This window comes from Lissotriton vulgaris, chromosome 5 (genome assembly GCF_964263255.1).
Source record: "Lissotriton vulgaris chromosome 5, aLisVul1.2, whole genome shotgun sequence".
Classification (NCBI taxonomy): domain Eukaryota; kingdom Metazoa; phylum Chordata; class Amphibia; order Caudata; family Salamandridae; genus Lissotriton; species Lissotriton vulgaris.
In genome coordinates, this window is record NC_141693.1 from 1103250113 (window position 1) to 1103276414 (window position 26302).

At 46.0% G+C, this 26302-nt stretch overlaps 1 protein-coding gene across 2 annotated transcripts in view; it reads left to right on the top strand.

Moving 5' to 3' along the window:
• Window positions 1-278: 278 nt before the first annotated feature.
• The window catches only part of PDCD4 (programmed cell death 4), a 572963-nt gene continuing 546939 nt past the window's right edge, over window positions 279-26302 (top strand). The window contains exon 1 of one of the 2 annotated variants that reach the window (XM_086922777.1): window positions 279-528. The gene's annotated coding sequence lies outside the window, so the exon portion shown is untranslated. The remainder of the gene's footprint in view (window positions 529-26302) is intronic. The other variant, XM_086922778.1, reaches the window with a different exon arrangement.

The following is a 26302-nucleotide window of genomic DNA, read 5'->3' on the forward strand; positions in this document are numbered from 1 at the left end:
CTACTTCTGAATAAGTGTCACTCACAAGGCATTGCAATTTCTCACATAAGCACCCTGAAAATACGAAACTGTCACACAAATGGAAACTAAGAACCTGGCAGCTATGAGCACATAAAGCTCACATACTACGCACAAAGCTAAGCGTACGTCAACAAAATGCTAAGGCGGCGCAGGCGCACGCAATGAACTATGCGCATGCTTGAAACAAACTGAAGAAATGCCACCGCCGTGTCACATACGTGCGCACGTCACTGTCGCAGCGGCGGCCGCGCTCACGCAGTCGCCTCAGAGGGAGGGCCCTGGGAGTCGAGCCGCACACCGACCCTAGGCCCCTCCTCACCACCCTCGCTGCCCCCTTCCCGATTGGACTACTCTCACCCGCCCACACATCCTCTCACCCAATCCCCGGGTGGCTCGGCAGCGTTACAGGGTGGAAGCTGGACAAAATAAATACGGCCTTCAAAACAAAAACAAACCAAGCGGAAGGGAGGAGAGACGCAGGCTGAGAGTGGAGCCTGGGCGAGAGCGGTACGTGCTGAGGGTTGGGGGTGCTGTGAGAGGAGTGGACGGGAGGCGGATTCTAAGCGAATATTCTAGAATCCTGCGGTTGGGGTGGGAACTGGGGGTAAGTCGTGAGGGAGCAGCAGTTGCGCACTCAGGAAATGGCTGCAGCGCCTCAGCGTGGACGAGAGCGTGCAGCCTGCGCAGTGTTTTGCTATGCCTAATGAGAATTTGAACTGTCAAAGCATCTGCGAGCTCCTTGTCTCCCTCCATGTCTGTGGCACGTGGACATATCCTGTGCACCCGATTACTGAATCTCTGAATGAGTGCTTGGAGGCAGGAGATTTTGGTATTAACTGTGACCACGTAGCCTGTAGTTTGGATGTATCTGATCTGGACTCTCTGAGCCTTAGTTCAAGGAGTTTGTCGTTATTGAGAGGACTCGCGGTCTTCAGATCTCTCTGAAAACAGACACTAAGCACGGGTAGATGTCAGTGGTCTGGTTTGGTGTTAGAAGTGCATTAAAACAAAGTATGGGAACTGTAATCCTGAGTGCAGTTGGAACAAGGTCAGTGAGCGTGGGTCCGGATCACAGTAGCAACTAAAAAAACAAACAAAATAATCTATTTTGTTGGTCGTTCACCTTCAGGTAACTGCATATAAAATATTGCATACTTTAAAAGAAGTGCAAGTTAAACTACTCGGGGTGAGATGTACTCATTTACCTAACAAACCCTCTATTGGGTAATGTGATCAGCTCACATGTGTAACAGAGAGTCACAGAATTAAATTCTGGTTGGTGCAGTCGCAAATATTGGCTGGAGTCAATTTAGTGTTATGAGGTCCCAGCCTGTGACAGAAAGCTCTGTGAACTTGCAAGTTATTACGCACAGTATAAGATGAGCTGCACAAAAGGGGCAACGTTATCTAAGTTTAAGATTTTTAAAAAGTGCTCCCTAAATCTAGTTCTTGGAAATATCCAGACTGTACCTAGTGTAAACTATTTTTTTATAACTGTCCATTAAAAGCATGCACTCCACATCTCAGCTGGTCAAATTACTATTCGCTTTCAAAAAGAATACATCTTTGCCATCACAAAGCTTCATTTGCAGATTAACCAATTGTGCACATCTACTTTTCTTTCGGGCACCAGGCACCCTGGCAAGTAGACTTGTTTCCTGTTTAGGTGCCTTTCCCTCCCTCTGCTTCATAGCACAGGAGATTTCCTCCCTTCCACTCCAGCTGGGGCATCTCAACGGTCGATATGGTCTTGAAAAAGATCAGAAAGTACCAGGCCCCAGTGGCCTCCCAGGGTCATTATTTAGAGAAGACACAGTTCTGGGCCACACTGCTTGCCTGTTGTATGGCAAATACAGACTACACGGAGATGTCCTGGACTCTTGGAAGGTTTCCCTCTTGCAGCTCGTCTTAAAGTAGGACAACAACACCGACCCCAAAAACAACATGCTTATAGCGCTCCTGGACATAGAGAAGAAAGCCTACGCTAATATACTCCTGCAGGAGCAAACTGGGCCTCTGCTGAGGGCATGTAGCCTTTTTAGGTCTTGCCTGAGCCAATGCGCTTGCGCATTGCTCCGGCGAGATTATAGTAAGCGGAAAAGGAAAGTCTACCAAAACTACTGCGGATCGTTTTACAGTTCATGTGATCTATGCACGTGTACACTATCGCCAGCCACATAACACACCACCATTGTCTGTGCCTACACCACCATTGTCTGTGCCTCGGCATCAGACTTCAAAGGCTGCAGCTCCCCCGCCCCCACCACCCACAGCAATGCCGAGAGCTTGTTTCTGGACGAAAGTGAAAGCCTACCGTGCTTGTTTACAGTAGCCTTGCTCTTCAAATGCTGTTGCTGTGTTGCCATCTCTCTAGGGACACTCAGCTTGAAAACTCTTGACGTGCTAGCTGCAATGCTACATCCGCTATGCTTTTCCTCTAGACACATTGATCCCTCGCAGACTGTGCTGACTCTGCCCCTCCTGATTCTGAAACTGACCAATGCAGTCACCACCAGTCTCTTCTCTCTGTCTTATGATGTCTGCCCTGTCGCCATTTACTTCGGACCCTCACACCCCATCCGCCCCATCACCCCCATCACCCTCTCACCCTCACTCACCCTCACCCCTCATACCCCCACACACCCTCACACACCACATCACTCAGGGACACCACCACATCACTCAGGGACACCACCACATCACTCGGAGACACCACCACATCACTCGGAGACACCACCACATCACTCGGAGACACCACCACATCACTCGGGGACACCACCACATCACTCGGGGACACCACCACATCACTCGGGGACACCACCACATCACTCGGTGACACCACCACATCACCCAGGGGCACCATCACATCACTCAAGGGCACCTCTCGGGGGCACCACCACATCACTCAGGGACACTACCACATCACTCAGGGACACTACCACATCACTCAGGGGCACCTCCACATCACTCAGGGGCACCTCCACATCACTCAGGGGCACCTCCGCATCACTCAGGGGCACCACTGCATCACTCAGGGGCACCACTGCATCACACAGGGGCACCACTGCATCACACGGGGGCACCACTGCATCACACGGGGGCACCACTGCATCACTCGGGGACACCACTGCATCACTCGGGGACACCACTGCATCACTCGGGGACACCACTGCATCACTCGGGGACACCACTGCATCACTCGGGGACACCACCACATCTCTCTAATACACCACCACATCACTCAGCCCAACCACATCATCACTCAGCACCACAACAGCACTGTCCTTGCTTGCTACCAACACGAATGCTATTCATTTATATATTCATTTATATATTTTCATTTCAAAGCCAACACATATTAAAAAAATGTGTCATTTACAATACCAATAGCTCACACTTTCCTAATGCGAGACCTTTTACATTGCAAATGCTTGTTACCAAAAGATTCAGTTAAGGATGATCAGCAGCAGACACCATTGTCACCTTTTCTTATCTAGCCCATTTGGCTGTCACTCATAATCTGTGATTTATGGGCACTACCCGAAAGAAAGGGTTAAGAAATGGAGGCCGGGTTCACAGAGGCTCGACTGTGTACTAAACTACAACTATCCTGGGATATTATTGAGTGAAGCTGGCAAACCGACCATGCATCTACAAAATATGAAGAACAAAGGAAAGATGGTCACACATGCCCTCTGTGAACTAAATAACACCCTTGACTGTCTAATGATCATGGTCATCAGTAGCGTGCTCACGGCTAAACTTCGGCCATCTGTAAACTACGTACAACAAGCCTTATTCGGTATGCTGGCTGCTGAACATGATGAGCTACAATGCACGGGGTACAAGAAAGTGTTTCAACTCCCTCCTACACAAGAAACATTTTGATTAGACTCTAATTTGAATGGCCGCCTTGGCTAAACACTTTTAACAGACAACTGCTTCACTCGAGAATACGATGAAGGCAGTAATAAGTCAAACTTTGAAAGCAAGAACAATCCCTGGTCCATTGATCTTAAAGCCGCAGTGGAAACCCTGCACCTCTCAGAGGAGAACTGGGCCCCAGATACAACCTCCTTCACAGCTATCATATCGGCGATAAAAAAGCAGCTGCAACTCTGTGCACATGAAATGGGCCTTAAAACGCTATAAGTTAGGAACCTACACACTTCCCTAATGGCTCCCCAAATAAATCAGCCATGCAAACCATACCTTTACCTGGCATTAGGAAAATGTGGTTAAAAACACATACTATGGGCCAGACTGGTGACATTTCCAATCAAGGAACTGAACCCGGCCTAGAAATCTCTCTAACATATTACACGTTGCAGACTGTGTGATTACAGAAGGGAATTGCTGGGTAATATAATATTTTGTTGCCCGGCACTGCACTTTGCCCGCCGCACATTTGCGAGGTTTCTTCAGATTGGCACCTGCGTTGTTAACGAGGCTCAACACTTCTTATCCTCCCTGAAAGAAGGGCGGAGAGGGGCAAACTCGGGAAATTTATATACCAAGCCCGTCTATTGTTAAAGGGCAAGCAGTCGGAGGCCCCGCCCAACGACTGGCTATTACACTGCCCGGTAGCAAGGAGCAGTCAGTCAAGTGTGCAATTGACTGTGCTCCAGCCATTTAAGTATTGGGTCTCTGGCTGCACATTGGAACACTTTGATCCTCGCACTTGGAAATGTTTGTGCTTTGAAATACCCTGTGTTGCTGCATGGAAAGTTTTTATTCCTTTTACCACTTTATGAACTAACTGATTTAAAAAAAGAAAATATTAAGAAAACTGTATGCAGCACTTAACTGTTATCTTCTTAATAGTTTTTGGTAGGAATTAACTTATTTCGAGCATGTTTTTATAACAACCATCTACTTATCCTATGCTGTTTGCACACTTTTAATGGTTTTAAGAAATCCTACAGCAAAGTACTTATTTACATTGCATCTCAACTTTTGAAACTAACTTTCCCGCATAGGCTGTCTTTGAACATAAATTTGGGAACAGTTTTGGTCAAAAAAAAATGCATGTACCTGTTGAGCTCCTCAGAACCAACCCACTTCCACCTCTGGGCTTAGTTGGCTAATGCATGCATCCACTCACAACTTGTTTGACTAAGAGAGGTCACACACTCAAATTCTTGCAAGATCACAGAACGTTTCGTCCTTCCGAGATAGATCAGACTCAAATTCCTGCATGATCAAAGAGCCTTTCGTCCTTCCGAGAGTGATAAAATTAGTACTGGAGTTGGGTAACAAGAAACATCTGTTATTCAGTGGCAAGTTACCCGAAGGGGTAAATGTGGACTATACAAATACATGTGCTATGCAGTGGTTGAAATAAAAAAAAGAAAGTGCAGGTACTCGGCATCAAAAAGTTGCACCTGATTGCTACTAAAAGTGCTACGCTCTCATTTAAAGCATTGCACCCGTTCTGAGAGGTACTGGTACTCTCCCTTTCTAATCAAAGAAGTGCAGATACATGGTACCTGCAAATTTTTTACATTGGTCCTCTGTACTCTGATGTCACTGAACATAGTGGTGGAGCCACACGCGTCCCAAAAATGGAATCTTCCTGATTAAAAATTTGGTGTAGGAAACGCTGGATTTCAGAGGCACGATTAGCCTGTGCAATGTCCAGGTTATTGTTTCTTACATGGGGCCATATGTATCAAGCCTTTTTCGAATCGCAAAGGCCGAAATTCGCAGAATTTCGGCCTTTGCGAATCGCAAACGGCCTTTTTGCATGTTTTGGGATGTATGAAACATTCGCAAAATGAGGAATAGCAAAGATTTGCGATTTCCTTATTTTGCCATAGCATTTAAGGAATCGCAATTTTGCGATTCCATAAATACTATGTATGTAGCATTTTTAGGCTGCCAATTATGGTTAAGAATTCGCAAATTACCACCAACTTGTAGTTGATGGTAATTTGCGAATTCTTCAAAAAATGCACAATTTGGCATTTTTTAAGGTGGCATGTGATGCACACACATGCCCATAGGGCATGTATGTGCGCCATATGCACACTCATGTGCATTTCAGGGGTGCAGCAGGGTGTCTTTGAGACACCCCTGCACCCTTGAAATAATTCTCAAATTGCGATTAGCAAATTGCGATTTCGCAATTTGAGAATTATTTCGCAATCATTCCTATGGGCCTCCTGGCCCATAGGAATGCATTGAAATTTTTTCCTTAATTGCGAATTCGCAAAATAAGAATTCGCAAATAAGGAAGATTAAGGAATCGCTAAAAAAAAAGCACATTTCTTCATACATACCATTTTGCGATTCCTAAATAGCGATTCCTTAAAAATCGCTATTTAGGAATCGCAAAAGGGTTTGTTGAAACATATGGCCCTAGGCCTCTTGTAAGTTCGTATGAGGGAAGGTGATGCACGTGATGCATCCGAGGTAATTAAATGGATTCATATAGCTAGGAGGCTTTTGTTATGTGAATTTTAAATTTGTCCGTATGTGTTACCCTATGTTTATGCCCAGACTGGACTCCCTTTTGGCATCATCTGAGTATTCGGTCTGTCGATGTGCAGTCCGATCCTGTAAGCCCGTGGCAAGTTTCTTAAACACATTTAGGTGCCAGAAATGAATAACAAATCCTTTTTTTTAACCGCTAATAACACTGTTTATAACTAGGGCCGTATTTTAGTGTCTGAGATTTATTGGGGCTGGGAGATCCCCCGGTGAGGCAGCGTGCTGGGCAGTGGTGTTGTGGGAGTGGGTTTGGTGGGTAGGGGGGGACGAATCCGCCCGAGCAGCACAAGTTTTGGAGGTGGCGGTCTGGCACCAGGTTGGGTAGTGGGCGATAGAAGTTGACTCGCGATTTCCCAACACGCATGCAGTGTATCCCTCTAAGGATGGTATGTGTGTGCAGGGCTCTAAGTGGGCCGGGTCTCACCCATGCTGAGCACCAGCAGTTTTCTAAAGGGGGGCCTCGAAACAGGTCTCTATCGAGCTCTATTTTGTGCCTGGCACATGCGGCCCGTTTTTTACATGGAAAGCAGTGACATAAGGCACATCGATGTGTGCGTGCTCACTTCTCACTAGTGGAGAAGTTACGTCACGCCAGGTGAGTGTTGTAGGGGAAGGGAAATCCCTAAAGAGTCATTTTCTCTAGATTTCCCTTCTCTTTTTGAAACTCAGGTGCAGCAACATTATCCTGGTGTCACCAGGGCTTTAAATCGAAGCGTCTTCAATATTAAATACAAGACATAGTTGCTGCTTATTTATCTTATGCAACTAACAACCACTGACAAAGGCAATAGTTCTGACTTGTGGTAGGTATGAAGTTACTTGTTGTATCCTACATCTGGATGAAATGAGAGAAACAGCAAAACACCAGTCGGGCAGCAGACTGTGCTAAACACAGATTTTTAGCTTATGTGTTTTTAAGCCATGCCCTTAAGTATATTGGCCACGCCCCTTTGAGAGACCCCCCCCCCCTTGTTTATCCCACTTAACGCCCTGTGTGTGTGTGTGTTTGGGGGGGGTGGAGTTGGAGTGAGCGGGGGCTCGGAGTTTTAGGGGAGTGGGTAGACTGGCGGATGGTATTCTGCAAAATAATGACTATTATAAGGGCTTTAAGTGGGATGAAAAAACTGGTTGGTCTCTCAAAGGGTGTGGCAAATGTTATTAAGGGAATGGCTTAAAAACACGTAAGCTAAAAATCTGTGCTTATCATAGTGTTACCGGTCTGGTATTTTACTGTTTGTCATTGCATCCAGATATATAATACAACAAGTAACATACCTACAAGTCTTGTATATAATATTGAAAAAGCTTCCACTTAAAGCCCTGGTGACACCACGACAATGTTGCTGCTCCTGAGTTTCAAAAAGAGAAGGGCGATCTGGAGAGAAAATTACTCTCTTTAAAGGATTTACCTTCCCCTACAATGTTCATCTGGCATGACGTCATGCCATAACTTCTCCACTAGTGAGAAGTGAGCAGTGTGAGCATGCACACATGATGTGCCTGCTGTCGCTGCAGGTCAGGGCACAAAACAGACTATCCTTTTTACTTTACAAACGAAAAAATTATACATTACATTTGTGAGAGATGCTGTTTATTCACATCCTCATCAAAGCACATATATGCAAAATTTCTTCAATCGATATAAACATTGTGCCCGGAGATAAAAGGGAGGGGGAAATAGTGGGGAAGGTGAAGAAGGGGGGAAGGTAAGTGATTTTGTGTGGATTAAAGTTGTGTAGACAGTTTAAAGGGTTCAATGTGGTCAAAAAATAAATAGTTGACGTCACAGAAGCATATCATTTTGCCACATAAAAACAGTTGTTTGACCAATGCCCATATAATAAAACACAGTATCAATAATCTTTTGTTCTTGGGTAGGCAAAAGTACAAAAGTCGAAGGTTTGCAAAATAGCAAAAGATGATCAGGATTTGCACAAAACTTTGGGGGCATTCATTTCTACCTGGCCGAGAAGAACTCCGCATTGCTGGTCCCCTCGCCGCCGCATTCAACAATCTTTAGCGGCCGCCGAGGAGGGGACAGCAGGACTTCATCTACCAGGCTCCTTTGCGGTCCCTGATCGGCGGAACGCCGCCACGTCAGCCTTGCGCCCGGAGGCGCTTTAAATCACGGACCTTCCCGGCAGAGCGGGTGTTTGCACAAAACTTTGGGGGCATTCATTTCTACCTGGCCGAGAAGAACTCCGCATTTCCCGCATTGCTGGTCTTGCCGCCGCATTCCACAATCTTTAGCAGCCGCCGAGGAGGGGACAGCAGGACTTCATCTACCAGGCTCCTTTGCGGTCCCTGATCGGCGGAACGCCGCCACATCAGCCTTGCGCCTGGAGGCGCTTTAAATCGCGGACCTTCCCGGCAGAGCGGGAGCCGCGCCGGGCTAAGCCCGGGCAAAGGGCGGGCCCTCTGAGGCCCTCAGAGGCCGAAGTAGGCTGGGCCCACTTATTTTTATATTCGTTTGTTCTATTATATTGTTTGTTTCCTCTTTTTGGCATAGACCTTGACTCTTTTTTTGGACAATTTCAGCTCCATATAGTTTTTTATGCTTAAACTTTTATAGTGTTATTTTATTTATTTACTAGCCAGTATTTTGTATTGTACTTGGCTTCTCCCTGTTTTAAAATAAACATGACCGCTAAAAAGCTTCGTTCAGGGAGACTCTTGGTAGGAAGGTCTTGTGCAAAGACTAAATCTAACCCACTTCTAAACAAGGATGTCCAAAACCTGCAACTAAAGGGCCAGTGTCAGTTATTCCATTTATGGGAACAGTCTAAAGATAAGAATACGACAACGGGGGCTGGCTCGGAGCAACTTACTGCAAATAAGGATATTGGTGTTGTCTCTTCCCCTGAGGGGACGCCTAGGCTGACACTGGAGGGTCCGAATAAGGAAAATAATGTATCTGAGAACTCACAGGTTTGTGAGGGAATTAATCCAACACAATTTACTGCTTCCCATAACGCTAAGTCGCCCGCTCTCAGAGCTGAGCGTGTGCAGCAGCATAATAGTTCTTCAAAGTCTGGGATCAACTTGATACATGAACTAGCAGGTGGTTCCCACCCAAGGGAAGTAGGTAACTGCTAGATATTGATTTAGAGCTTTGTGGGCGGTACTTAGTAGATGGATCTTTGAAACTATTTGAGGCCACTAAGACCCCGTTTGTCTCTACTCCGTCAGGCCTTCAACTCTATGTTAGTAGTACCCCTTCTGTTAAATCCCAAGACATTTCCTTGCAGTCCAACATCTCAAAGAGTCCCGAGCTGATTATATCACATATTCATCCAACTTCCTCCCCCTGTCCAGATAGACCTGACAATCCCATTTCCGAGTCCCTGATCACTTTAGAACATCTGCTGTCCTTTATATTATTGTTGTTGGGTACATTTGTGGGTAGTTCTGACTATGTCCTGGAAACAGTTACCCAGATACTGAAGGTCCTATTAAATAAATCTTTGGAAAAGGTACCCTGTTTAGATCCTCATGTCGGTTTGCTAGGACCCAAATCCAGTACTGATATCTTTCCAGGAACTAAGCCCTTGGACTCCTTTCATAATTCAGCCCAGAATTCCCCGGCTGTTTCCGTTAGAAATGAGCTACTATCAGCCCCTAAATCTTCTGCTTATAATTGTATTGTGGACTCTGATCTTGAAGTTGTAGAGGAAACTGGTGAAGCAGCTGATTTAAAACCTGATAAAGAGCTCTTCCCTATTTTTGTCCAAGAGACTAAGGAGAAGGGGGAAAAAGTAAAAATGGAAAAGTCTAAAAGGATTAGAGGAAAAAAAAGGAAACCTATCCGCAGATATAGAAAAAAGAGGCATAGACAAATAATTTTTGGGGATTTGCAAGACTCTCATATTAAGAGTGATGAAAATAACTCTCTGCCCATTACTGCTGTGATTGAAGATGGAAATCTGAGGCAGGGTTCAAATACGCAAATAGACGACGTTCCAGTTCCCCCCTTAGAGTACAATGACATCATCTCCAGTTGCACGAATCCCAATTTAGGAAGTCCTAATATAGGTTTGGGGAGGTCAATGAATCTTATTCCGATAGTGAAGATGATAAAACCTGCTCCTAGCGTAGCATCTGCCCTTAATCCAACGGCTTCCTCTTTTTATGCCTCGGTAGAAGGTGCAGTATGCTCTAAAAAATCCTCGGTAAATCTCACAGAGGAAAGTGTAGACACGCTGACGTTAGACTTCCTCCCTCTCTTTGATCCTGACTTAATACTGAATAGAAATTTGCTTCTTAAATGCTTCAAAGAGATGGAGAGTTTGAAGTTAATCCAATCTAATGACATTGATTTGGTCTCTATTTTGAGAGTTGAGGCTGGGTCGTGCATCAGGGTAAGGTTCTATTCCAAACTTATTGTGAACCTTATTCTGAAGCAGGCTGAGAGCTTTCAGAGTAGTGGGATTGACGTATTGCCTCTTTTCTCCAACTATAGAGACGGCTCCTCAGATAGATCTCTGGGCTCGAGACAAGCCGGTCCTCCTATCATTTTTGAGGACTTAAAGATCTGCATTTCTAAATCTAAACGGCTAGTGGCACATGTAACTCCTCCTTCTTTATCCACAAACAGTAATAAAGCAGAGGACAGTCAGCAATGGAATTGGTTGCCTGGTGCTCTATCAAGTAAATCAACTGACAGCCCGAAACTATTTTCTAATCTTTAGCAGCAGCTTAAAAATTCTCTCTTGGAACGCTGCTGGAATCAATAACAGTCCCGAAAAGTTGCAGTATCTCTATTCCCTGAAGGCTAGTGTGATCTGCGTTCAAGAGACGTGGTGTGTGGACAAAATGATTGTGGGGAGGGATTATTTTGTCCTGGAAGGAGGGGCTTCCCCCTCTAAGAGAGGGCACGCTAAAGGGGGAATTGCGTGCCTTCTCTCTAATCGGATAACGTGGAATTATTCCCACCACTTAGATCCTAGCAACCTTTTCCAGGCAGTGACACTGTTTAGTCTTGACAATGTGGAAAAGAAGAACCCCCTGGTAATAATAAATGCTTATATCCCCCCCGATGATTGTTTTAATATAGTATTAAAACAAGTCTTTGCTTTTATTAAACAAATCAAGGATACAGTTCCCACCCCCCATGTAATTTTATTGGGAGATCTTAACTGCAAAGTCTCAAACTCAAGCTTGGATCTATTTAGAAACAAGTTCAAAGAGGAATCCTTCCAGATTCCACAAGCTCTTTTCCCAGTTAAAATCAGAACAAATAAGAGAGGGAAACTGCTTATGGAAGAACTGTCCGAAACAGAGGGTATTATAGCAAATGGAAGGCTTCCTTCCGATACACCGGCAAACTTTACTCACAAATCCAATCAAAGTGAGTCGATCTTGGATTACGTAATCATTGAACATTGCTTCTTTTACCTCCTGAAAGATCTGACGGTCTCTCAGACTTTATTCAGTGACCATAAGGTGATCACTATAACCCTCTCCATACACCCTCCCAATGCTGACCCTTGGTCCCTTAATGGTGACTCGGTCAACTTTAGTAATAAAACAGGAAGATGTTTTTGGAATTCAAAAGCCATGAAGGGCCTGGAGCACATCCTGGAAAAAACAGTAAAAGATCTTTATAACTGGCAAGGGGCTGCATTACTTCATTTTGAGGACTTTATGAAGGAGGTTACTTTAGCCGCTAGAAAATCCAATCTAACTACAAAAAAGACCATACTCCCCAGATCAAACATCCTCCTAAATAAGGAAATAAATAAGCTGTTGAGGGAACAATATTTGTCCAGATCCCCCGAAAGATAGCGCAAAATAGTCCTCTTAAAAAGGAGGCGTAGGGCCAAGATTAAAATAAAAAAAAGAAAAAGAGGATTCTTTATGGATCAATTTGCGAGAGGCCGTAGTCCACGGTCACGCAAGGTTATTCTGGTCTCTAATTGGGGAGGGTTGTGGGATCCTGTAATGATAGTTTTTTCAGAAGGGAAATCTATTGGAAAATTACTATCGAACTGGCCATAAAGGAACTGCGCCCTTCTGGTGCAATGGGGCCTGATGAGCTCCCGGTATCCGTCTTGAAACAGGACTCAGTCGCCTGGAGCAAAATTATTTTTCTCATATTTAGGTTTTGCTTCATGAGTAAAACTATTCCCTTGTCCTGGAAAGGGAGCATATTGGTGCCTTTGTTTAAGAAGGGCGACAGGAATGTACCCAAGAATTATCGCCAAATCGCCCTGCTCGACGCAATTGGTAAAGTCTTCTCTAAATGTCTCCTATACTCGATAGGAGTCACATATTACCCTTTGAACAGACAGGCTTTCGTAAGGGACATGGCACCCTGGACAACCTTTCCACACTTCAGAGAATCTCTGATAAATATGTAAGGGTTCGTGGGGGAAGAGTCTTTGCGGCGTTTATAGATTTCTCCACAGCGTTTGATAAAGTGGATCGGCCCTTGCTGTGGAGAAAGTTATCTGCCCTAGGCATGCCCCCTCTCCTGTTAGATTTGGTTCAGGCTCTCCACTCAGACACATGGTGCCAAGTCCTTCAAGGAGGGGAAAGGGGGTTGTCTCAAGTCATTCCTACTATCAACGGACTAAAGCAGGGCTGTCTTTTGGCTCCTCTGCTTTTTTCCCTGTACATTTCAGATCTCCCTATGTCTTTATCTGCTTGTGATGGTATTGCCCCAATATTGGGGGGAACTCCAATCTCCTGTTTGCTATATGCGGACGATATCCTTATATTGGACTTAACGCCCAAAGGGTTAAATAATCGCCTGCACGCTCTGCACCTTTTTGCAGACTCCCACTACTTGAAGATAAACGCAGCTAAAAGTAAAATTATGTGTATCTCAGGGAGGAAAAATTCAAAATATGAGAACTTTGGTTGGTCAGTAGGAGGTCATAAGCTAGAGGTGGTAAAGTCTTATGTCTTTCTGGGGAAAATAATATCTGATAACCTAAGTGACAAGGCCCACATTGATAATAATACCCGGAAGGCCCTGTCTCAGGGTAAAAGCTTGAGCGCATTATACTCTGCCACTGGGAGAAGACATTTCTCTTACTCGCTAGAGGTTTTTCGGGCGAAAATCCCGTCATCCCTCTTGTACGGAATTGAAATAATTGATCTAGGGCAATGGGGTTTTTTACACATCGCAGAAGGAAAAATTCTGCGGTTTTTAGCCTCTACTAACACCGCCTGCACAGTGGCAGCCCTGAGACTTGAATTTGGCATCCGTAGTAGTTGGGTGCAGGGCTTGGCAGGGTTAATGCGTTGGGTAGCCAGTCTGGCTAGAGGGGAAGTGGGGACTCTGAGACACCTGATGAAGAATGAATTGCTGGGCACCCAGAGGGAGTTTTCCTTAATTGTAAAGAATTTTAGAAGGGCTGTTGCCTTCCTACAATTGGAGGAGAGTACGCTTTTTACTCTGTCTGCCGGCCAGTTAAAATCACTTTTGAAACAAGCCTCGTGGGATCTCAGTTTTAGGTTCGACAGGGAGTCCATTCTTGCAAAGAAGGGAGTCTCTCCTCTTACTGATACTTACGTATTAAAACATATGCAACCCAATGTCGCCTGGAACCTATCCCACGGCATACAGCGGTTTTGGCTTCTCCTGAGGCAGGATCTGCTACCCTTAAATAATCTTATGGCTAAGTGGTATGGTTGTTCGGCAATTTGTAATTTTTGTAATTTGTTTACCCAGGACTGTATACACGTTCTCTTTATATGTCCTGTACTTCGATCATTTCCGCGTAAGTGGCTGAGACAAATATGCTTGAAATTAAACATTCTTACTGCCAACGCCTTCTTACACGCTTTATATAATCCCCCCCAATGAAATGTTCTGTTTTAGTATTTTTAACTTTTTAAAAAGTTTTTTAGATATTTATTAGATGGTCTTATTAACTATATTGTGCTGATTATCTTGTATTTTGGTAAAATTTGTAAATGTCTTTTGCATTTGAACGAGTACTTTGTATTGTGTATCTTTTTATGTGGACCTCTTTGGAGTTCCAAAACATAATAAAATAAACTTGAAACTTGATCAGTATTTGAAGCAAATGCAACAGTGTTTCTGTAGTCTTGTGTCTTTGTCTTGCCATTTAAGTGATAGTGTAGTGGCTTAAGGTTTACATACTCCTTCATAATTACTAGTTGAGACCAATCGTGTGACCCACTGTGGGCCACATGATGTTCCTCTTTGCAGGAAGCTAGAAGTGAGCTTTGTGCGGAAGTTGATTACTTGTATATGAGATGCTTGTTTGCTACACCTGAGTTAAGCAGCCTTTAAACTAACCTTAAAACGTTTAACTTTATTATAATTTTTTTATATACTTTTTGTGCTGCCACTTGACGGTGGCCATGTTGTAGCATGATATGACTTTTTTATTTAGAAAATTGTATTTGCAATTTCAGTTCTCACCATGATGTAACAGAAACTCTCTATGGTATTGGCACACTTATAGTATGTGGGAGAGGTCCATACTGACCGCATGAATGCAGCCTTGGTCTAATGTCGTTTTCCACTCGCATTATTGTATGTTTTTGAGCCATGCTCTAGTGTGTACATTTGTGGTTTGTTGGCTAGACACTATAGGCATACCATCTGTGCACTCCAGGAAGTGGGGTTTCGTCTCCTGCATCAAAGAGGCTGTGACTAGAGCATGGTTGTGTTCATTGGGCCCTGTGATGGAGTCTCTCTTGGGTAACATAGAACATGCTACTTAGGACTTGTTCTCAAGCATGTATTGGAACTACCAAGCGTGGTGAGCTTCATTTTTGAGTCTCGCCAACTAGACAGCTTTTAACTATCTAATAAGCAAAAGCTGTTTGTGGCCCGTACCAAAAACCTATAGTGGGCTAAGACCCCACCCACTGCTTACCGTTGGTTGTCTTTATTGTCACTTATTTGCTTGCTTTGAGTTGCTTTGCCTTCCTTGTTTTTTATTTGCCCTTCCCCTAGACAATAGTCTCTTTACCATCCTTTTAATTGGCCACTTGTATCCTTCCACTGCTCACATTTTGGGTATTATATTTGTTCTATATGCATGCCATGAGAGTGCATGTTATTTCAGCATCTCTCCCTCATGCAGCTTCCTCGCCACCAAATACCCACACCCCATCTCTGAGTTGCTCCCTCCACTTGCTTGCTCCTTCATTTTTTTTATTTTATTTAATTGGTTCACGGCATAAATACATCGTCCTAAATCAAAATACATATGGAGAATGGCTTACTTCATCCAAAACAAAAACTATAAGATCATTTATATACAAAACATCCATAATGATAATTATAACCTCATTAAGATTAGATGGCATTCTCAGTCTTCATAGTAATCTGAAAAAGCCCCCCAGATTTTCAGTCCGATTTGTTTTTGTTTTTTTTTTCCTTTTCCTAGACCCAGAAACAGAAAAAAGACCCCACTCTAATTTATATAAATTATACATTCGTGCTCGCCATTGCTGAAATAGCGGTGGATTTTCCTGAAGCCACTCTGTAGCAATACATATTTGTGCAACAGTCATTGTAAAAAAAATAAAATGACGAAAACAATATAGTCTATCAGCAGGGTTATCATTAGGAATTTTCCCCAGCACCAGCATAGAGGGAGTGATCGTCAGGCGAACATTAAGCACTAAAGACATGAATTTTTCAATATCTTCTATAAACCCCGCCAATCTGGGACGAGAAAAAAAAATGTGTAAACTATCTGCATGATCGGCTTTACACCGAAAGCATTTTCCATCAAAACCCTCTCCCCATTTTGACATTCGTTGTGGTGTATAATATAAATCAAATAGAGTTTTGAAAAACTGTGCCTTTAGATTAGCCGACATTAAAACTTCTTTGGAGAGCAAGATGAGATCTTCCACATCCAGCTCAGTAACCCCTAAGGCAGAGTTCTTCAAACTGTGGGGCGCGCCCCCTTGGGGGGGCGCAACACCATCCCAGGGGGGGCGCGCCACTCCTCTCTAATCCCTTTCTTCCCTGCGTCCATTGCAACTCTTCGTGGAGTACTCCGGTATGGTTAGAGGAAAGAGGGAGGGGAAATCGACGGGGCACTACCTGCCCGTTCTTTTGTCTGGGTAATTCTCCCAGGAGGGGGTTAATTCACGGAGTTAACAGCTTCAGCTGCAGTGGGAGGCAAGGAGTCATCTCTGCTAAAACCGAAAGCAAACAAACAGACACGCTTTCGGTTTTAGCAGAGGAGACCCTGCAGCTGAAGCATTTCAGCTCTAAATTAACCCCCTCTAGGGAGAGTTAGATAACAGAGGCACAGCAAGTGCTCCATGGACCCATGTGACTCTTAGAGTATATCCATTTGAATCTCTTCCTTGAGTGACTTTACTACTTGTACATTTGCAATTTTTCTTTCTGTTTGTTTCTCTTCCTTGTGTGACTTTACATCTTGTACATTGGCAATTTTTTCTGTTTGTATCTTTTACGTAACGCATGTAATCCTAAATCCTTATGTTTTGCAACTGGTTCTTATGTAAAGTGCTCTGACACCTTTGGGTAACGTTTGCGCTATATAGAATCTCATTAAATAAATAAAAAATAAATAAATTAGCTGGGTAGCTAACAAAAGGTAGAATTGAGGTGCAGTAACTCTTCCTTGTGTGACTTTACATCTTGTACATTGGCAATTTTTTCTGTTTGTATCTTTTACGTAACGCATGTAATCCTAAATCCTTATGTTTTGCAACTGGTTCTTATGTAAAGCGCTCTGACACCTTTGGGTAAAGTTCGCGCTATATAGAATCACACTAAATAAATAAAAAATAGATTAGCTGGGTAGCTAACAAAAGGTAGAATTGAGGTGCAGTAACCAGCAGATTTAACACAGGTTCAGAGACCAATGCTACCAATGCAGCTGCTACACCACTGGGAGCTACACTCATGTAAGATAAATTTAAAAAAAGCCGTACATATCCCCGAAAGTCAAGATGTACATTCGAAAAGGAATGTGAACACCTGTATTAGATGGAAGAGAAAGTCAAATATTTGCAAATTGGTAGTTTCGGTTAACAGTGCATTCCTGGATATCAAAATCCAAAAATAACTGCCAGAACTAGGAAATAAGAGGCAGAACAATCATTTCTTAAATTGTGACAACAAACAAACAAATAAATACATACATCCATGCTGTTGCCCACATTTGTTTAGGTGGCTACTGCTGTATGTTGTAAATGGCGTGTTTCTATCATTCACTTTTAATGTGCAAGATTCTATTACAGACATTTTGCAGACAAAATGTGTATGTATCATGCAACATCCATGTAAAAAGTTTATTTTAGATCAATACATGACCTCACATATGAGAAATGGAAGAGTGTGACAGATTATTTGTAGTAATATTATTGAACTGCTTTTGTGTTACTGTAACGCCCTGAACGTCTCAGGATCGTTTAACAGACACGATAATGAGGACGCAACCAATTGTGAAGGGTTAGTTATTTTAATGAAGGCAAAAATAATACAAAGAGTAAACAAAAGTTATAGTCACTGGAATCCTCCAGGCTAAGTACGTTACCAGCCCACAGCACGGATGGTCCTAACCGTCCTCTGCATATACGCCGATCCCGGCGTATGCCAACAGAGGGCAGAAATGAAATGGCCGACAATGCCAATCGGTAGGCTGTGAGGGGCACGAAGAGTGTTGGGGAGAATCGAGGAGTCAGGGAAACACCCAGCCGGGGTCTCTACCTGAAGGGAGCAGCCGCTCAACCTCTTCCTCAGACTGCACCGGGACGCGGAGTCACCTCCTGGTGATGCGTCACCGATACCCCAATCAAAAGCAAGAAGACTGAACCGAGAGCAGCCGCTCGATCGATCCTGTGGACGTCCGAGTCTGTAACGCGGCAAACACCTCCTGGTGTGCGTTACAGCTGGCAGTCCCTGTATCTCTGGTCGGGCTGGGAGTTACGACTCCAACCAGCAAAAGCGCCACTGCGCTTTGACTCAGCCGAGTCAAAAAGCGAAGCTCAATGGTTGACCGGTAGAGCTTCCGGGTCCTTCACAGGTGACGATGGGGCAAGACACGGCCCAGGGAGTAACGACTCGACCTACCTCCGTTCTTGCCTTACTGGAGCACCACTCTGGAACACTGCTCTTCACGAAGCAGGTACGTCGGTGTAAACACAATATCCGACAGCGTTGTACCTCCCGGTTCCTCCCTTTATAGGGCGTGTTTTCCTTGAGTTATGTAACAGCTCTCCTGTTTACATAAGGGCGTGTTTTCCTTGAGTTATGTAACAGCTCTCCTGTTTACATAAGGGCGGGTTTTCCTTGAGTTATGTAACAGCTCTCCTGTTTACATTACCTCTCAACCGCTAAGCATCCTGGGAGATGTAGTCCGTTTTCGCTGGTTACCGTTTTCCTCCCCTCACATGACCGGAATTCTTGACAGTACATCCTCCCTCTCAGCGGCTCCCCACGGGGCCAGCGCTGGCAGGAAAACGCCGATGGAACAAGGAGACCAAGCGCGGAGCATGAACCCCTTCAGCCGGTTCCCATGATTGCTCCTCCGGGCCATAGCCTTTCCACGCAACCAGGTACCACAGCTTCCCCCTGCGCCATTTGGACGCCCGTATGCCCGACACTTCATACTCCACCTCCGACTCCACGCATACCGGCCTAGGTGTCCCAGACGGCTTGGAGGGTGCTGGTTTGAGCAATGATACATGAAAGACAGGGTGTATCCGCAATGACTGGGGCAAGCACACCTTCACGTTCACGGGACCCATACACTTGGTAATTCGATAGGGGCCCATGTACTTGGGATGGAACACACTGTTCTTTCGAAACCTCATGTTTCTTGTGGATATCCAGACGTAGTCTCCAGTGCGGTACAGTGGCCCGGGCCTTCTCTTCCTGTCTGCTGCAGCCTTGTATCTTCTCTTGGCCTCTATTAGGACAGCCCTTGAGCGCATCAACATGTCTTTTATGTGTGCCACCCTGTCCGCTGTGGCGGGAATCCTGTCCTCTCTGAACGGATGTAGAAATGGCAAGAACCTGGGATGTTGGCCATAGTTGCTATAGAACGGAGATGACTGTGTGGAGCTGTGAGTGGCGTTGTTGTAGGCTATCTCTGCAACCCATAGCAAGTCGACCCATTCTTCCCTGCCCTGGTCCACAAAACATCGCAGATACTGTTTGAGCGTTTGGTTCAGGCGCTCGGTTTGGCCGTCCGTTTGAGGGTGGTAGCTGGTGGACAGGGCGGTCTTAACATGCAGCGCAGTGCACCAAGTCTTCCAGAATTGCGCAGTAAACTGCGACCCCCGGTCCGACACAATCACCCCAGGTAATCCATGCAGTCGTACCACATTCTTTAGGAGTAGTGACGCCAATTCCCCGGCCGTAGGGACTCTCTTGCAGGGGATGAAGTGCCCCATTTTCGTCAAGTAATCCACCACCACCAGTATTGCCGTCATCCCCTGGTCTACCGGTAGGCCCACCACGAAGTCCAGTGATATGCTATCCCATGGTCTATCCGGGGTTGGAAGTGGATGTAAGAGCCCTTGGGTTCGGCCATGGTCGGCCTTCATGGTAGCACACGTAGGACACTCCTGTCCCCACCTCCTGACATCCACTCTCATGGTTGGCCACCAGAAATGCCGTCCCATGCTAGCCACCGTTTTTTCAAAGCCCAAATGACCTGCGCATGGAGAGTCATGGCACCAGATGAATGCTTGTTTCCTTAGCCTAGGCGTGGGTATCAATAGGCACCTGCCCTTCAGGGGTATCCCGTCCTTCAGCTGCCATTCTCTGTGACTGAGGAGCCACCTCCGCCATGCGAATGACCTGATCCCTCTCTTTATTCCCCTCAGGAAAGTATCCGGTTGGATAACCCCCAATACCATCCTCGGGGAAATGATGGAATGCTCGGTCGCAGGCAATGGTTCCTTAACTGCAGATTGACGGGACAGGGCGTCCGCCTTCCGGTTTTCCGTCCCCGGCGATATGTGATGCGGAAGTTGAACCCCGCAAAGAAGATCATCCACCGCAGCTGCCTGGGAGAAAGGTGTCTTGTGGCCGTCATGAACTGTAGGTTCCGATGGTCCGTGTACACCAATACCACATGTCTTGCCCCCATCAACCAATGCCTGCATTCGGTGAAGGCATCCTTGATTGCGAGAAGCTCCTTCTCCGCAATATGGTAGTTGCGTTCGGCGTCGTTGAGTTTGCGGGACATGTACGCAACGGGATGAAGCACCCCTGTGTCATGGTTGCGTTGGGACAAGATAGCCCCCAGCGCCACATCCGATGCGTCCGCTTCCACCACGTAGGGGAGATCCGGATCGGGGTGAGCCAACACCGGCGCCTTACCAAAGGCGCTTTTCAGGGCCTCAAAGGCTGTGTTCGCTTCAGGGGACCAGACAAACTCCTGGGACTTCCTCAGTAGCTGTGTGATTGGGGCCACCAATCCTGAAAATCCATCTATAAACCGCCTGTAAAAGTTGGCGAAGCCAATGAAACTTTGGACGTCCTTCACGCTTTGGGGCACCGGCCATTCTTTCACCGCCTTGATCTTTCGTTCTGCCATCTCCTATCCCTCTGGACTCAGCATCACTCCGAGGAATTCCACGGATGTGACGTGGAAGTCACACTTGCTGAGTTTACAAAACAGCATGTTTTCCCTCAGCTTTTGGAGCACAGCTTTGACGTGGTGTACGTGCTCCTCCACACTGGATGAATAGATGAGGATGTCGTCGATATATACGACCACGTAGATATCCAACTCCTCTCTGAATACCTCATTCAGAAAGTACTGAAAGGCTGCCGGGGCGTTGCACAGACCGAACGGCATGACGAGGTACTCAAAAAGGCCGAACCTGGTCTTAAAGGCGGTCTTCCACTCGTCTCCGTCCCTCGTGCGTACCAGATGGTATGCCCCTTTCAAATCCAACTTGGTGTAGATACGAGCTTTCTTGACCTGTTCCAGAAGTACACTGATGAGAGGCAAGGGGTACCGTTTTTTTTTTTTTTTTATGGTTATCGCATTCAATGCCCTAAAGTCCACACAGGCTCTCAGCTCCCCGTTAGCCTTCGGGATGAAGAAGAGTGGCGAGGCGGCCGGAGACTTGGACGGGCGGATGAATCCTAGCTTGAGGAGTTTATCCAGGTACCCCCGGAGATGCACGTTTTCAGGCTCCGTCAGGGCATACAGCCTGCCGCTGGGAACGCTGGCCCCTGGCACCAGTCCGATCTGGCAGTCAAACTGTCTATGTGGTGGTAGCACTTCCGCCTTCACCTCATCAAATACATCCTCAAAACTGTGATAAGCCTGGGGGAGAGCCACATCTTTTTCTGCCGCTGTAGCCACCGCCTGACTCCCGCTCTCATCTGCGTCAAGGGATTCCGTTTGTATTCCACAATGCAGGGTGCAATACGGTGATGTCATTTCGATGCGATGTGTTGGCCAATCCACAGAGGGGTTGTGTTTCTGTAGCCACGGCAATCCCAATATGACGCCATATTGGGGCGCTCGGATGATGTTAAAATCGATTTGTTCCAAATGGTTCCTCCCATATCTCATCGGAAGGACCCCCGTGTGCTGCCCGATGGGCCCCGTCACCAATCGCCTTCCGTCTACAGCATAGACGTCTTCGGGTACAGCTTTGGGAAGAAGCACTAGCCCTAGCCTGCATGCCTCGTTGTGGTCCATAAACATGCCAGTGGCCCCTGAATCCACCATGGCCACAACGGGTATCCACTGGTCATGCACTCCCACGTGCACCGTGAGAAACAGGTGTCGTTGTCCCTTAGTGACCGAGTTGGAAAGTGAAGGGATGGATGAGTGACTCCGAGATGCCCCTTCTTTGCTCTGGGAGTCCTCTAGTTTTCCGCCGGTATGTCCACCACGGCTGTTACCGACCGGTTGGCCCGATAACGTGACGTCTTCGGTTTGGCAGGGCATTCACGTACGTAGTGGCCTTTTTTGCCACAATATAGGCACAATCCTTGTTTACGGCGTGACTCTTTCTCCGTGGCTGTGAGGCTCGCTCGTATTGCGCCGATGTCCATGGGTTCTCCCTTGGATGCGGTGGAAGTTTCAGGACTTCCCACCGTCACATAGGATGGAAGGGATTTTCCTTTTCTCCCATGATCCCCCTTTCTTTCACTTAGCCTATGTTCCAGCCGTAATACCAGGTTGATAAGGCCCTCACATGTCTTGGGTTGAGGGTCAATATGAGCCACAGCGTCCTTGAGCTCATCGCACAGCCCTTGATGGAAGAGCGCCGTCTGTTTAGCAACAGGCCACTTGGTTTCCGCAACCAGCCTTCGGAACGCGTTGAGATACTGCACCAGGTCGTTGGATCCCTGTCTCAACTCAAGCATTTCACGGTCCGCCGTGTACGAGTCAGCCCTTCTGTCGAATACCTTCAGGAATTCCTCGCGAAAAGCACCCCAATCACATAAGATGGGGTCGTCCCTGCTCACCAGAGGTACGGCCCATTGTGCCGCGTTTCCAGCCAAATAGGAAATAAGGACAGCCACACGAGCCTGACTCGTGGGGAACGCCTTTGGTTTGCACGATAAATGTAGCGCCACTTGTGTGAGGAATACCTGCACTGTGTTAGGATCCCCACTGCACCTCTCTGGTGTTGCCAAGGGGATGGCTACCGGCATTTCCACTACTACCGCAGGGGTCTGGTTCGTGAGGGAGGTGCTGGGCGTGAGCGGGTCCAATTGGATAGCATCCAGTCTGGCTTTTACATCGGCTGTTTCTTGCCTAGAGGCAGCCAATTCAACTTGCACGGTCGCTAAAGCAGCCAGCACATCATCAAGTGTTGCCATGTCTGTTATCGACCGGGAGACAGTTAGTGTTATTAAGGTCGGATATTTTGTAACGCCCTGAACGTCTCAGGATCGTTTAACAGACACGATAATGAGGACGCAACCAATTGTGAAGGGTTAGTTATTTTAATGAAGGCAAAAATAATACAAAGAGTAAACAAAAGTTATAGTCACTGGAATCCTCCAGGCTAAGTACGTTACCAGCCCACAGCACGGATGGTCCTAACCGTCCTCTGCATATACGCCGATCCCGGCGTATGCCAACAGAGGGCAGAAATGAAATGGCCGACAATGCCAATCGGTAGGCTGTGAGGGGCACGAAGAGTGTTGGGGAGAATCGAGGAGTCAGGGAAACACCCAGCCGGGGTCTCTACCTGAAGGGAGCAGCCGCTCAACCTCTTCCTCAGACTGCACCGGGACGCGGAGTCACCTCCTGGTGATGCGTCACCGATACCCCAATCAAAAGCAAGAAGACTGAACCGAGAGCAGCCGCTCGATCGATCCTGTGGACGTCCGAGTCTGTAACGCGGCAAACACCTCCTGGTGTGCGTTACAGCTGGCAGTCCCTGTATCTCTGGTCGGGCTGGGAGTTACGACTCCAACCAGCAAAAGCGCCACTGCACTTTGACTCCGCCGAGTCAAAAAGCGAAGCTCAATGGTTGACCGGTAGAGCTTCCGGGTCCTTCACAGGTGACGATGGGGCAAGACACGGCCCAGGGAGTAACGACTTGACCTACCTCCATTCTTGCCTTACTGGACCACCACTCCGGAACACTGCTCTTCACGAAGCAGGTACGTCGGTGTAAACACAATATCCGACAGCGTTGTACCTCCCGGTTCCTCCCTTTATAGGGCGTGTTTTCCTTGAGTTATGTAACAGCTCTCCTGTTTACATAAGGGCGTGTTTTCCTTGAGTTATGTAACAGCTCTCCTGTTTACATAAGGGCGTGTTTTCCTTGAGTTATGTAACAGCTCTCCTGTTTACATAACCTCTCAACCGCTAAGCATCCTGGGAGATGTAGTCCGTTTTCGCTGGTTACCGTTTTCCTCCCCTCGCATGACAGGAATTCTTGACAGTTACATACTGAAAACACACATCACTAACCCTGAATATCCAATGTACACACATTTAGTATGTGACCAAAGAAGGCATGAAAGAGATGAGTCTGGATCATAAAATCAAAGCTGGTCTGAACAGGGACCCCGAAAATACATTTGACCCACAGGCCCCAAAATCCTTAAAACGTCCCTGAAAGTTTATTTTAAAATTGCACAGGCTGGCGTGCAAAATGCAAGCCAGCCGTGTGTTGTTTAAACAGCCTGCAAATTGCTAAATATGGTTATGAATAACAAGTATGTATTCATTTGTAATGTGACTTTTCTGTCTTTGTTCCCTTTTATTATCAGTCATGGATCATTCATGCAGCTCTAGAAAACAATGAAAAATTATTTCTATTTATATTTGCTGTTCAAAGTCTGCACAGACAAGTCCTGAAAATTCAGCTTTAGGTGACTGCTTGTTTTTCTACCATCTGTGACAATAAAATAATGAGTTGGCAACCCTAATTATAACACTGGAAGTTTGTTGAGGGATCAGCACGTTATTTATTTCCTCCACCCTGATCCCTGGTTACTGCCATATTAGCAATGGTTTAACACATTTGAAACCTATGCTGCCGTCAATAACATGCTGAGTTACTTCAAGTGTCTGGGAATGCACCCTGCATTCAGACCACTCACTCCTCCTTCTCACCCTTCACTTTCACCCTCACCCAGCACTCACACTGATCCCGATGCACTCACACCATTCACCCACTTACCCTCCACTCACAGTGATCACTCTGCACTCACAGCGATCACAGTGCGCTCACACTGATCACCATGCACTCACACCATTCACCCGCTCACCCCACCCTCACACTGATCACCATGCACTCACATCATTCACCCACTTACCCTCCACTCACAGTGATCACTCTGCACTCACAATGCACTTGCGCTATTCACCCTGTACCTCACCCGGCAGTCACAAGAGCACACTACTCAACCTGCACTTCTGACACTTCACTCACCTGTCCACCTCACTGCTCCATCTGCAATCTCACTCCAATAAGCCCACCACTAACCATACATTCATTTGACCCACTCTGTACTAACATGTACACCCAAATTCATATGGTCACCTCACTCACCCCTGTACGGAATGTGCGCATGGCGGTCAATTCCAGAAGTTTCTGTCAGGTGGTGGGGGGGCCCAACATCTGAAAAAATTAAGCTGGGGGCTCAACCTACAAAAGTTTGAAGACCTCTGCCCTAAGGTATTGGCCCATTTTACCCTTATTTTCTCAAGATCATCTGGTTTTTCCTCCACAAGCATTCTATACAGAGTACCAATTTTCACCTGGCGACCTATTCCCTCAACAACTTGGTGCTTTTGTAAACTTAGTGTTTGTCTAATGAGAAAATCCCTAATTTGTAAAAATTTAAAAAAATAGCTTCTGGGTACCCCAAACTGATCACTTAATTCCACAAATGATTTACACTTGCCATCCGCCAGATAAAATTCCCCAACCATATCACCCCCTTTTTTTGCCATTTTAGGGCCATTCCATCCAAAAATATAGTAGGCAATAACCTTGATGCGGTAAAGGGAGTGTAATACGCCAACTTCTCAATTCCAATTGTACGAGTCGGCCATCTCCAAGTCTTATAAGCTCCTATTAATACCTTGAATCGGGTTCGCTTGTAATAACTACCATCAATTTCAATAAAAAAACTTTGTCTTGCATGTGGCCCCAACAAAATCTCAAATATTGATGGGTGATTGTACGTGAGTTCCGTTGATTCCCCTATAGTTAACACTCTCATTCTTAATAAGAAACTATATAGTAAAGAAAAAAATCTGGTACCCCTAACCCTCCCCTTTCAAATGGTAGCATCAAAAATTTCATGGCCCGTCTTGGTTTCCCGGGGCTCCAAATAAATTTTCCACATAGAGATTGTAAAGCCTGT